Below are 9,012 nucleotides of genomic sequence, written 5' to 3' on the forward strand. Positions count from 1 at the left end.
AAATTTAGTTTAATAGTGGAGTAAATTGGATTTGGCCAATACAAAAGTGTTACAGCCTTAAATTTAATTCAAAGCCAACCAAAAGGTATCAAAAGTCCTATAGATTTGGACTTACCATACTATTGATGAGTTTCACACAAGTTTTACATATACACATATACTAAAATTGCACTTCACAATTTTGATAGGTTCTAGCAACTGCTTTACTTTTAGTTCCAAAAAGGAAGCTATCCATGAACTTGAAAGCCCTACAAAGTTAGTTAGCACAATGTCCTCAATTATTTACGGAAACATCTCTTCAGATCCAAATTCTACAACTACCATGCAAACACTGCCATCTCAATTGGGGGTGGCATTTTTCAATATCTTAATGACATTTCTGTACCCAGCAGAGTTCTATGAAATTATTTTATTACTTACAATTCTTGAGTTGTTAAAACATGTAACAAGATGATATGCTCATCAATGGGCTATATAACTCAAGTTATTCCCTCCTCCTTCTTGACCTGTCTGCAGCCTTTGACAGGGTTGACCACTCCATCCTCCAGCTGGGTGGGACTGCACTCGCCTGGTTCCATTCTTATCTATCTAATCATAGCCAGAGAATCACCTGCAATGGCTTCTCTTCCCACTCCTGCAGAGTTACCTCTGGGGTCCCAAGGATTTATCCTTAGCCCCCTCCTATTTCTCATCTACATGCTGCCCCTCGGAGACATCATCCGAAAACACAGCGTCAGTTTCCACATGCACGCTGATGACACCCAGCTTTACCTCACCATTCTCGACCTTTCCACTGTCTCCAAATTGTCCAACAGCTTGTCCGACATCCAGTACTGGATGAGCAGAAATTTTCTCCAACTAAATGTTGGGAAGACGGAAGCCATTGTCTTCTGTCCACACCACAAACTGTTTCCTAGCCACCGACTCCATCCCTCTCCCCAGCATCTGTGAGGCTGAACCAGACTGTTTGCAACCTTGGCGTTATATTTGACCCTGAAAGGAGCTTCCGACCATATATACACGTGCCATAACTAGGACTGCCTATTTCCACCTCTAACATACCCATCTCTGCCGCAGCCTCAGCTCATCTGCTGCTAAATCCGTCATCCATGCCTTTATTACCTCTAGACTTTACTATTCCAATGCACTCCCAGCTGGCCTCCCAAGTTCTACCCTACGTAAACTTGGGTCATCCAAAACTCAGCTACCTGCGTCCTAACTGACACCAAGTCCCGTTCATCCATCACCCCTGTGCACGCTGTCCTACGTGGCTCCTGGTTTAGCAATGCCTCAATTTTGAAATTCTGATCCTTGTTTTCAAATCCCTCCAAGCTCTCCCCTCCCCATTTCTATAATCTCCACCAGCCACCCACCCCACCAGAGAAAGCTGCGCGCCTGTAATTCTGGCCTCGAGCATCCTTGATTATAAGCGCTCAACCATTGGTGGCTGTGCCTTCAGCTGCCTAGGCCCTAAGATCTGGAATTCCCTCTGCCTCGCTTTCCTCCTTTAAGACGCTCCTTAAAACCTACCTCTTCGACCAAGCTTTTGGCCATCTGCCCTATTTTCTCCTTATGTAGCTCGGTGTCAAATTCTGTTTTGTAACACTCCTGTAAAGCACCTTGAGACATTTTACTACGTTAAAGCGCTATATAAATAAAAGTTAGAAACATAGAAAATAGGAGGAGTAGGCCATTTGGCCCCTCAAGCCTGCTCCGCCATTCAATGAGATCATGGCTGATCATCCAAATTCAGTACCCCGTTCTAACTCCTTCTTGAATATATTTAATGAATTGGCCTCTACTGCTGTGGTAGAGAATTCCACAGGTTCACCATTCTCTGGGAGAAGAAATTCCTCCTCATCTCTGTCCTAAATGGCTTACCCCTTATCCTTAGACTGTGACCCCTGGTTCTGGACTCCCCGACCATCGGGAACATCCTTCCTGCATCTAGTCTGTCCAGTCCTGTCAGAATTTTCTAAGTTTCAACAAGATTCCCCCTCATTCTTCTAAACGCCAGTGAGTATAAGCCTAATCGACCCAATCTCTTCTCATAAGTCATTCCTGCCATCCCAGGTATCAGCCTGGTGAATCTTCGCTGCACTCGCTCCATGGCAAGAACATCCTTCCTCTGATAAGGCGGCCAAAACTGCACACAATACTCAAGGTGTGGTCTCACCAAGGCCCTGCACAACTGCAGCAAGACATCCTTGTTCCTGTACTCAAACCCTCTTGCTACGAAGGCCAACATACCATTTGCCTTCTTAACCGCCTGCTGCACCTGCATGCTTACCTTCAGTGACTGGTGCACAAGGACACCCAGGTCTCATTGCACTTCCCCTTCTCCCAATCTATTGCCATTCAGATAATAATCAGCCTTCCTGTTTTTGACACCAAAGTGGATAACCTCGCATTTATCCACGTTATACTGCATCTGCCATGCTTCTGCCCAATCACCCAAACATGTCCAAATCATACTGGAGTTTCTCGGCATCCTCCTCACAGTACACACGCCCACCCAGCTTTGTGTTGTCTGCAAACTTGGAGATATTACATCTAGTTCCCTTGTCTAGATCATTAATATATATTGTGAATAGCTGGGGTCCAAGGACCGATCCCTGCGGTACCCCACTAGTCACTGCCTGCCACTCGGAAAAAGACCCGTTTATTCCAACTCTGTTTTCTGTCTGCCAACCAGTTCTCTATCCAAGTCAACACCTTGCCCCCCAATCCCATGTGCCTTAACTTTACACACTAATCTCTTATGCTGAACCTCATCGCAAGCCTTTTGAAAGTCCAAATACACCACATCCACTGGTTCTCCCTTATCTATTTTACCTGCTACATCCTCAAAAAATTCCAGTAGATTAGTCAAGCACGATTTATCTTTTGTAAATCCATGTTGACTTTGTCCGATCCTGTCACTGTTTTCCAAGTGCTCTGCTATTACATCTTTTATAATGGACTCTAGCATTTTCCCCACTACCGATGTCAGGCTCACCGGTCTGTAATTCCCCGTCTTCTCGACCACCTTTTTTTGAACAGTGGGGTAGCATTAGCTACCTGCCAATCCATGGGTACTGTTCCAGAGTCTATCGAATGTTGGAAGATGACCAGCAATGCATCTACTATTTCTAGGGCCACTTCCTTAAGTACCCTAGGATGTAGTTTGTCAGGCCCTGGGGATTTATTGGCCTTCAATCCCATCAATTTCCCCAACACCATTTCCCTACAAATACTGATTTCTTTCAGTTCCTCCCTTTCATCAGACCCTATGTTCTCCGACACCTCTTGGAGGTTATTTGTGTCCTCCTTTGTGAAGACAGAACCAAAATATGTATTTATAATTGGTCTGCCATTTCTTTGTTCCCCATTATAAATTCCCCTGATTCTGACTGCAAGGGACCTACGCTTGACTTCACCAATGTTTTTCTCTTCACATATCTATAGAAGCTTTTACAGTCAGTTTTTATGTTCCCTGCAAGCTTACTCATACCCTATTTTCCCCCGCTTAATTAATCCCTTTGTCCTCCTTTGTTGAATCCTAAACTGCTCCCAATCCTCAGGTTTACTGCTTTTTCTGGCCAATTTATATGTCCTCCCCTTGGATCTTATGCTATCCCTAATTTCCCTTGTTAGCCACAGTTGAGTCACCTTTTTTGTTTTATTTTTATGCCAAACTGGGATGAACAAATTCTGTAGTAGTTGTGAGCAGGCAAAGGGATCATTTAAATGAACAGTTGTGAAAGCTTCTCATTTGATTTTCATACACTTAGATCCCCCAAATAAAAACAATCCCCCAAGTACAACCCAGGTGGCACACCCTTCCACAGCATGGGAATAGTCCAACCTCTGGTCAACACCTTTACTAGACACACTTGAATGTTGCAGCGTCAGAATTACTTATGCTACAACCTCAGATGGTAGCATTTTGGAAGCACCAACCTTCAAAATATGCAGTTTCTGCAATGGTATAAAATATTTACAAATGTTAAAAATACAACAGAAATGCTATTAAGGCTCTGTACAGAGATTAATTCCTCCTCTCCCAAAGTCAAATTTATAACCAGCATGTTCCATTACAATCAACAGGATATTCGACATCAGCATCACTATTGTATACTTTACTCCTTTTAACATGCAGCAAATAAATCAAATCTCCAATCTTATAAGTCCACCATATACATAACACACTGAAGGTCACTTATTTCAGCAAGCGTGTGCTGAACTCATGGATTAGAGTATGAAATAACGTTTAAGCCTATCGGCCTTATTGTATTTACCATCAGTAAATTAGTTAATTGCAGTAATTATTTAATTCAAGATGATTCATGCCACGTTTACTTCCTCCGGGTGCCAATGTTCACTACACTAGTGAAAGCTGCATGCCAATTAATGAAAATTTGCTCCACGTTATGATAACGTTCTTTTATAGTGCAACAGCTACTACAGCTAGATATGGCGATATACACTGCACTCAACGCCGCAAGATCACCTTCTGAAAGGGCTTACAGCTTTAGTTCACTTGCAAGTCTCAATTTATATGGTCACTTTTGTTTGCGTGTGCCTTAAACAGCTGCTTTTCACTGCAAAGATAGTATAATTGGTGTAATTTTGAGCACAAATTTTTGGGTCAAATATAAATTGCAGCAATCCATAGCACGTTATAGTCTTCTCTAGAAGTGGAGGAATTCTACTTTAACAATGACGTGTTTCCAAGAGGTCAGGTAACTGTCTGAAATGAAAACATGAAGTTGGCTTATTTAAGCATGGGATTCTGAGAAATTACAGCTTGGTGAACATACTTTAGGAAAACATGTACTCAGAAATTATCAACTGGTTATAAAGCTTTAAGTTAAATAATGCCCAGTCTTGTCTGCTATAGTTTTCGTTGTGTAGTAGTAGCTATAGTTTTCGTTGTGGAGTAGTAGTATTATCTACAGCCATCCACACTTCAGCACTAGCAACTCACACCCTACATAGATAAGCAAAGGAGAAATCCCAATTATCAGTGACAATCATTTTTTCTTAAGACCATGAGAAACCTCCAACTACTAAAATACATTGATTACTTGGGTATAAAAAAGGAAATTATTTGCAGTAATGAGAAAGTCTACGTTTATAACGTCGCGACCGCAACCTTCTCATCAGAGATGACGCATGTTGTTCCTTCTCAGTAAGGTTTGATTAAGCACGAGTTCCCCCCAAAAAACTAACGCACAATAAGCAACCTGAATTACAAGGAGGGGATTTTTTTTTTTTTGGGGGGGGGGGGGGGGGGGCGCGCGCGCGGGCGGGAACGGAGCTTGCAAAACCTCATTTCGGATGCCGACAAGGAAACACGTGTTCCCCAACCCAACTCCCAAGCACCGCATGTAATACATCACCCGCACTGATGGTGCAGAACAGAGTCACGTCCCCCCCCACCCAAGCCTGGCGCCAAATGGGGCGGTCGGTGGGAGCCGCACGAGCACGTTGGCGGCGAACTTTGAGAGATTCCAGCCGATCACACAGCATTCTGGAAACACGCCCGGTGCTCCAACCCCCCCGGGGGCCACAGACACCCCCGGTGCTCCAACCCCCTCCCCCCCGGGGGCCACAGACACCCCCGGTGCTCCAACCCCCCCCCCTCCCCGGGGGCCACAGACACGCCCGGTGCTCCAACCCCCCCCCCCTCCCCGGGGGCCACAGACACGCCCGGTGCTCCAACCCCCTCCCTCCCGGGGGCCACAGACACGCCCGGTGTCCCAACCCCCCCCCGGGGCCACAGACACGCCCGGTGCTCCAACCCCCCACCCCCCGGGCCACAGACACGTCCGGTGCTCCAAACCCCCTCCCTCCCGGGGGCCACAGACACGCCCGGTGTCCCAACCCCCCCGGGGCCACAGACACGCCCGGTGTCCCAACCCCCCCCGGGGCCACAGACACGCCCGGTGCTCCAACCCCCCCGGGGCCACAGACACGCCCGGTGTCCCAACCCCCCCGGGGCCACAGACACGCCCGGTGCTCCAACCCCCCCCCCGGGGCCACAGACACGCCCGGTGTCCCAACCCCCCCGGGGCCACAGACACGCCCGGTGTCCCAACCCCCCCCCGGGGCCACAGACACGCCCGGTGCTCCAACCCCCCCGGGGCCACAGACACGCCCGGTGTCCCAACCCCCCCCGGGGCCACAGACACGCCCGGTGTCCCAACCCCCCCCGGGGCCACAGACACGCCCGGTGCTCCAACCCCCCCGGGGCCACAGACACGCCCGGTGCTCCAACCCCCCCCCCCCCCGGGGCCACAGACACGCCCGGTGCTCCCAACCCCCCCCCCGGGGCCACAGACACGCCCGGTGCTCTGACACGCCCGGTGCTCCAACCCCCCCGGGGCCACAGACACGCCCGGTGCTCCCGGGGCCACAGACACGCCCGGTGCTCCAACCTCACGACGTGGAAAAAGGAGACAACCATACCAAAAAAAGGGCGGCGGGGAACCTTTAACTGGAAGATACACAGCCCATAGCCTTTCCGCTGCTGTGTTCTAACCCGATTCGTGCCAGTTTTGTTACCACAATCTGCAAAACAAACCATTTCCCTGCCTGGTTGTGTTACCAACTGGCAAGCGACCCGGCAGTTTGGCGGGAAAAAAATGGTGACGGCTGCAGGATTGACAGTGACCGCGCTTCAAATGGAGGTTGGCGCTTCCTCAGGCACCCGATACAGTTGAGTCAAGGGCTCCTCTCCTCCGCCACTCCGAAACAGACAGCATGGAGAAAACGAAGGAGCGAGCGCGTGTCGCGGAGACTATCAGTTGTGGGTTTAAAAAACGGCGTGACCCATGACATCCGAGTTGAAGGTACAAATGAAATACAGCCCTTTTTCAAATGCTACAATTTTTGCGTACATGCAAGTGATTGTTGCATTGCACATCAACACAAAAGTGGCAGTGTAAGTCAGGACTATCTAACGGAGATAAACCTCAGGAGCTAGACCCTCTTCCCCACCCACCACCTTTCCAAGAGGTGGTCTTGCAACATTGAGTTCCCAAAGCGTACAGCATGAAGCCTGGCCCCAAATCCGGTCCGAACAAAATTGTACTGGTCCGTTTGTGAGCATAGGAGACTGGTCAACCTCGTAAGCATTTGATCCAGCGTTGTTGACCGTTTTAGCATTTTCAGATGATCAGTGGCGGTATAATAGAATAGTTACTGATTTCCCCCAATCCCCACGCATTTACTCCCAGGTGACTGCATGATTGAAGATGTGTAGTGAGTACTTCTTCAATGCCTTCTAACTGCAATCCTACAGCGAGAGGGGTATATTGTGAATATCGTGGCTGTAAAGTGTCCCCCATCCAAGATGGGAAGCGTTCCGAATTGGCATTATATCTTTCAAGTATCGGCGATCCCTTGAGTAACCAACATTTATAATTCTGCCATTTAACCTCGAGAAACTGGCTTGAAAATCCTTTCTAGGCACGTGCCGAACTCCGACCAAATGGCCAGTCAGCAAGGTCGACGTGTTTAAGCGCCAAGGTACATAATTAAGTTAGTTTTTTTGCATAAATAACATCCTCAAAATATGCATTTGACGGCGTATAGTTAACTACCCGAGTTCCATCATCCAGAAAGAAAAGTTCCTATCGCATTTACTGTACTTCAATTTGCCAATGTGGTTCAGTCGCTTTTTCGGGGGTGGGGGGAAGAAGGACCCACCGAGCCCTATTTATTTTGGCACTATCGAATCATTTCCCCAAAATTAAAATGTGCCGTGATTAGAAATTGTAATTGCCAAAAAATTCGGGATGAAGGAAGAGACAACCAAAAAAATTAGGTATACAAATAACTGCATTGAGATACAGCAATCTGGTACGACGGAGGGAACGAGAGCTCACCTATCTTTAGATACCAGCAGCACTGCTTTGTGATCGACATTTCACAGCCTCCAAGTGGGAGATACAACAGATACACCAAAAAATAGGTACTTTCAAAACCCTGGTCCATACGCCACTATTGTGTGCAGGGTGCCAAGGTGCATTCAAAATCCAGATTGTATGGAGTTGTATCTTTTGATTAAGTGGCTCCAGGAACCCTGACGGCAGTTCTACAACCGCTATTGCGTTCAAGAGAACGGGAGAGGCGAGAAACAATAAGCCAAAAATATTTATATTTACCGGCATTTTACTTATTTTTTAAAAATAAGATACTTTCTCAAATAAAAAGGATATCTATCCGTAATTTCTGAAATTCCGTTTTACTACTGGACTGGGTAGTCCTTTCAATCAAACCCAAAATTTCCGTACTAAATGTTATAAGGAAAACTAATTAAATGCAAACCAAAGCACCAGTAAAACGGCCACTTACCTTTTGGCTTTTAAGAGTAGAAAAGTTAAGTGTAGTCCTTCTACGAAAAAAGGAAGGTGTGACGCAAAGGGTATTAATAGTTCAAGTACAGCAAACCCTGAAGTGAAAGCAGCCTAGAAGTAATATTGGGTAGAAAAAAAATAAATGTACCAGAACGTCCAATACAGAAAGCAACAAAAAAAAATGCACCAAATAAACTTTAAAAAAAAAAGCCGGGGGAAGTCTAATTAAATTCAATTGGCGTATCGTGTTGAAACAAACTTACAAGGAACAACTTAAATGAACAAAAGAATTTAAGAACTGTCTAACCGGCTTTCAAATCTTCCCCTACAACAGCAACACCAGCTGCATCACGCTGTAAAGAGGTCTGACGCAGATGAGAAATAAGAAGGCGCTTTTTCTGTCACTGGGAGGTGTGTTCGCGCACAGCTTTATAGAGCCGAACAACTCCGCACCTCTCCACATCCGCCCTCGCCGCGCCGCGCCACCAGCCTTTGCTGCAGGTCCACATGGAACGGCGCATGTAGACAGCGGCGGACCTATACTCTGCCGGCACGCGCGCAGCCTGCTCGGGAGGGAGGGAGAAAGCGGGTGGGGAGGGAGGAGAGAGCTGCTCATTGGCTGAAACGCTCTTTCCCCCCCCCCCCCCAATCAACCATCGATTTCCGA

General features: G+C 47.2%; 1 protein-coding gene across 7 annotated transcripts in view; it reads right to left on the reverse strand.

Annotated features, from left to right (window-relative positions):
* Nucleotides 1-8,922, reverse strand: part of elavl2 (ELAV like RNA binding protein 2) — a 122,289-nt gene extending 113,367 nt beyond the window's left edge. For 2 of the 7 annotated variants that reach the window (XM_085984060.1, XM_085984049.1), the window contains exons 1-2: nucleotides 8,653-8,922; nucleotides 8,344-8,456 (exon numbers count right to left, since the gene is read on the reverse strand). The gene's annotated coding sequence lies outside the window, so the exon portion shown is untranslated. Of the gene's footprint in view, nucleotides 1-8,343; nucleotides 8,457-8,608 lie in introns of all 7 variants that reach the window. The other 5 variants (XM_085984046.1, XM_085984042.1, XM_085984044.1 and 2 more) reach the window with 5 other exon arrangements.
* Nucleotides 8,923-9,012: the final 90 nt, after the last annotated feature.

The sequence above is a fragment of the Somniosus microcephalus genome, chromosome 1 (assembly GCF_052327205.1).
Source record: "Somniosus microcephalus isolate GS21.2 chromosome 1, FLI_Smic_1.0, whole genome shotgun sequence".
NCBI classification, from domain to species: Eukaryota; Metazoa; Chordata; class Chondrichthyes; order Squaliformes; family Somniosidae; genus Somniosus; species Somniosus microcephalus.